At 42.9% G+C, this 4,924-nt stretch overlaps 1 long non-coding RNA gene across 4 annotated transcripts; it reads right to left on the reverse strand.

Moving 5' to 3' along the window:
* Nucleotides 1-1,071: 1,071 nt before the first annotated feature.
* On the reverse strand, nt 1,072-4,918 carry LOC119268703. 4 transcript variants are annotated; one of them, XR_005133263.1, is made up of 4 exons: nt 4,340-4,918; nt 2,855-3,570; nt 2,498-2,755; nt 1,765-2,222 (listed from the first exon to the last, which is right to left on the reverse strand). It is a non-coding gene; the product is annotated as an uncharacterized LOC119268703 (long non-coding RNA). The 4 variants fall into 4 exon arrangements; XR_005133262.1 differs by lacking the exon at nt 1,765-2,222 and adding an exon at nt 1,072-1,532 and having other exon boundaries at nt 2,855-4,918; XR_005133260.1 differs by having other exon boundaries at nt 2,855-4,918.
* Between the last annotated feature and the right edge of the window lie 6 nt (nt 4,919-4,924).

The raw sequence follows: 4,924 nt of genomic DNA on the forward strand, positions 1-4,924 counted from the left end.
CGCTCTTGAATTATTTTGCCGCTGTAGGGGGATCCCAGCTACTACCAAGTCATTCCCGAGGAGCTTATAGAGGCGGCGTAGTTGGTTGCAGGCCAGGTGTAAGTTTAAACTATCAGGTGTGCCGGGATTTGGCCGCTGTAGAGAAATAAGAAGTCGGAACAAACAGGAGTTATATAGGTTACAGATTTTTGCCTTCTATAATGACGTGCTTCCTGGGCAGTCCAAAAGCAGCAGCCGCACAAGTTCAGTAGCCGCTCAACACGCGCACCTACTCGATGGGAATTTACACAGATTGTTTGCAATTTGTACAAACTTTTAAAACATCAACTCTGTGGTCCAAAACTTAGTGTTTGAACTAAAATGCATGTTTTAACTAAGTTGCATGATAGCTCAAAATCGAAATCAAATCATTCAAAAATTGCACCAAATATATCACATATTTGCAAAGATGAAATGTATCTAGTGTTGCTAGCAAGTTGATTAATAGAATGACTATGTATCTCTCTTATTTCTGTCCATGATGGTATGGTAAGTGATAACAATATACAATGTACAATACACACATGTACTACACAAGACTCTTCGTCTGTACTGCTTAGAACAACAAATTAATCAAAAGAAAACTAATTTATGAAGGAAACAATTCTTGAACTTTGGTTAGAGCTTTGTTCGTTGAGATTTTTGAACTCTTGAAGTAGTTATACCAGAACTTGCGCTACACACTTCTTATTCAGTTGAGAGCGTCTGATATTTTTCCAACACCAATAACATTCTAACCCTTTTAGAAAGTTGTAACAGAGCCAAAAGGCTTGTACTCCCTCCGTTCCACAATGTAGTGCATATAGATTTTTCTAAAAGTCAAACTTTATAAACTTTGACCAAGTTTGTAGAGAAAATCATATACATCTAGAATACCAAACACATGTGCTTAGATACATCACAAGACATACTTTCATATTATGTACATTTGGTATTGTAGATATAAATAGTTTTCTCTATAAACTTGGTCAAACTTTATAAAGTTTGACCTTGCAGAAAATCTATATGCGCTACATTATGGAACGGAGGGAGTATGAGAACTTGTTCCGACAATCTGAATCTATAAATAGTAAAGTGTATACACTTCTTTTAACTAAGAAAGTAATAACTAGTTTCTCGAAAGTGTTGTTGTGAGCCCGAGCACACATAGTCTCGATATCCCTGCCGTACCCTCGCACCGAGATAGCCAATGCAACACGCATTCTGGCAGGTATAGTTAATGTACTGATATCTTATGCAGAACCAATGACCCACAACTGACAACAACGAAGTATTACGGCGTCAGTCAGTTTCCGCGTGGCTCGGATGGAAGGAAACAATATGGGCGAGCATCTCTCTGATTCTGGACTGACGGCGTCATGTGAGCAGATTTATTCGGATCGCACGGTTGTACCAACCAATCTTCTCCGACGGGACTCAAGCCCATCCCCTACATTCCAGGCCGCTGAGATCCATTGCCGCTCCCCAACAGAAAAAAAATGTTCCAAATAAACCTACAAAAAAAGATATTCCGAATGTTACTAAAAAAACAGATATTCTGAATTACGAGCAGCTAGACTGCATCGTGGATCTCACACAAAATTCAGTACATATCAATCTCGCTTTATTCAGTACAAACGGATTTGCATGATGCTCCGCAGATCACAGTATTTTTGATCCGCCACTGCTGATCATACACGCCAGCAAAGTGAAACTTAACAAAAAAGGTTAACTAAAACCTGGGCGTCCAGAAGGGAAAGGAGTCCTTGCATTTTATTCATCAGGTTCAGGGCATGCATAACATGTTCAGAAATATGAGCAGCTAAACTGCATCATGCATCTCACACAGAAGTCAGGTCGATGTTACACTATATAAAAGTCTAGGTTTATTCAGTGCAAACGGATTTGCATGATGCTCACACATGTTACAGTATGTTTGCACCACTCCTGCTAATTATACACGCCATCAAATTGACATTGCAGTAAAGGATAACTAAATTTCAGCTGCTCTCTAGCCTTAGCTCCATTGGTTCCCCTGCATTTTGTTTTACGTCAACCATGCATCATTTTTCAGTCCCTTTTCAGTCTTAGCTCCGCTGCTTTGTTTCATTTGTTTCGTCGCTGACCCTCTACTCCACAGTTCTTGCATCAAGTTGGTCGACCAGCTTGTTCTGGAGCTTCCCCACGGTCCGGACAGGTTGCTACTAAATAGTTCCATTCAAGAATGAATCAGCATTTTTACTGAACTGCATATATGCAATAGACAACATACACATCTGAACTATTTCAAAACGGCCAGAATATGAATATGTTCTCTGTATTTTCAGGGGTGCAGAGATTGAATATCCATCTGACCAACACTGTTTTATCTACATTTTTCATGTTGCCACGCACTGCACTCATCCCATCATGCTTGCACTCTTGTACGACACCAAAAACTTTCTGAAAAAAATTCTGAACTAACACGATGACTCCATACCTTTGTGTCCATCCAGGCGCTTTTGGGCCGATCTACTCAGACTGTTCTGACGCTTGCGTCTGTTAGAGTGCAATGTCACCGTCCGCCACCCCCACCGCCGCACAGATTTGACCCACGCCGATGTCCGCTGCCAAGGCAGCAGCTCCTCCATTGACAACTGCGTAGGCAATTCTGGCGCAGGTGCTAGTACTGGATACTGCAGAAGCTCAATCGGAATCTCGTTGGCATTGACCTCCTCCAGGAACCATGATGGTTCTTCTGATCAAATAAATTGAGGCGGAAACCACAGGATTAGATCTTGTGCTTTTGGATCCCACAAATTAGATGGCACCGCACACATGCAATTCAGATATGTACCTCCTAACCGGAAAGCATGTTTTCTGGCCCGCGGATCAGGACGCACGTGACGTCACGAGCCACGGCTCGGATTCAAACCGTCGACGCCGTCCCGTGGCCGTCACTTACCTCGGCGCCCGTATGTCTGCTTTACCACATTAACAAATGACCATAGTCCCTGACAAGAATTCAATGCACCCATCGCGATGCTATTCTCAGCGGCTAAGATAACGAGCACCTGTGTGCTCGGGATCACAAACTCCGCGTCCCTAGTTTCTATGCTAATCTGGAGACAGTAAGGTTCAGTTCTTTAAAGTAAGCTGCTACAGCCAGTAGGGACCCAGTACACTCAGTAAAAAATTTATCTGCAAGGCAAAATGACATCAAGATTTTGCAAAAAAATAAATCATACAAAATAACCGAAATAATCAAGAACTTCATGTATGTTAATTTTTGAACTCCCTTGAACAGAACTGCTCGCTTTTTTCTGTTGCCTAAGCCACTTACATACAAACAGAAATAAATTTGTAGACCAAAGGACTCAGCAAATTGAACCATTAATTTTCCAACCAGAGAACTGCAGGAGTTAGCAAAAATTAACTATTTCCTCAATGATTTTCCAACCAAAAATCACATATTTTTAAACGAAACCAAACTTTTTCAATGAACTTCTTTAGGTTTATGTGTACGAACTTACCAACTTTCCAAACAAGTACTTAGCTCGCTTATCTTCTTTCCTTCATGATGGAATTAGAAGTGCACAACATAGAAGCAATAACACATGGATCAACTAGGGAAAACAACAGAACACAAAACTAAACAGAAATTAAACCAAACAATATGGCACAGTTTTACTCTCTAGTATACTAACCACTGCAGAATATTCAGTACAGTGGTAATACTACTTTGCTCATCCATTTGGTAATTTCTTAAGGTTATGAAATTAGACTTTTACAGGTTTCATGAGAAATCAAATATGTTCGTCTCATACAAGTGAAAGAATTGTCCCTGCTTTGGTCTGCTTATTGCTAACCATCAACAAACATTCTAGAGGGACTACAAAATGATTAAAGAGTACTATATAAATTTCTTTATCTGGCAAATTATAAAATAGATCTTAAACCATTTTAGAAGATGCTCTTTGTGTGCAACTTTTCTGTGAGTTCATTTGATACAAATAAAATCACATCAGATTGGGGGGAAAGTTAGATCATGCTGTCATATGCACAACTGAGCTAAGTTGATATCTGCATCTGTAATATGTTTGTTTAGCTTGCCATTTCATCAAATAAGTGCTAGGCACCTTGACTTCTCAACTTTCATGATCTTTTCCAGATGAACAAGTGCAACTTTTTATGGAACCAAACTTCTGAACTTTTTCCAATAGACACTTTGAACGTGTGGCGGCGTGCACCAGTGCCGGCAAAAGCTCATATGTGAAGGAGCATGGCAGGAGGAGCTCAGACGGATAAGTGAGGAATAGTTGGACTGATGTGAGCCCGATACCTGGACGAGGACAGGAGGAAGTAGTCCGTGTGGGCGGCGGGCGCTGCCTGTAGAACTGAGCTTTTTTTTCTTGCAATCCGTCCAACCTCCCTCGTGCTGCACTACAGAGAGAAACAAATTAGTGAGAGAAAAGAGCAGTAGAGGGAAAAGAGATGTATGTACTGCTCCTGTTATTCTTGTTGAACCGCAACTGAATGCCATAATGAAGAGAAACCGTAGAAGAGGTTGCGTGTTAGCAGTGCTGGATGCAAAGGACCATAGGCATGGGGGGAACTATCGTGTGGCGCGGAGCTGCTCGCCGGAGGGAGCGTCGGGCGTGCTAGTAGAGTTGCTGGAGGGGGAGGGCAGGTGAGGGGGCGGCGCTAGAGCTAGCCCAGCGGCGGAGGTGTTCGCCATGGCCGCGGGAGGTGGCGACCTCCATGTCGCGCCGCGGGGATCCACGGATAGGGTAGCGGTGGGGGTGCGGCAGGGGCCACGGCCACGCATGAGGTAAGGCGCGCCGTCGGCAATGGCGCGCTGCTTGGCCGAAGGAAGAAGGAGGAGCGGGGGCAGTGGCGCGCTTGGCCGGAGGAGGAAGGAGGCCCG

Source organism: Triticum dicoccoides, chromosome 3A (genome assembly GCF_002162155.2).
Source record: "Triticum dicoccoides isolate Atlit2015 ecotype Zavitan chromosome 3A, WEW_v2.0, whole genome shotgun sequence".
Lineage (NCBI taxonomy): Eukaryota > Viridiplantae > Streptophyta > Magnoliopsida > Poales > Poaceae > Triticum > Triticum dicoccoides.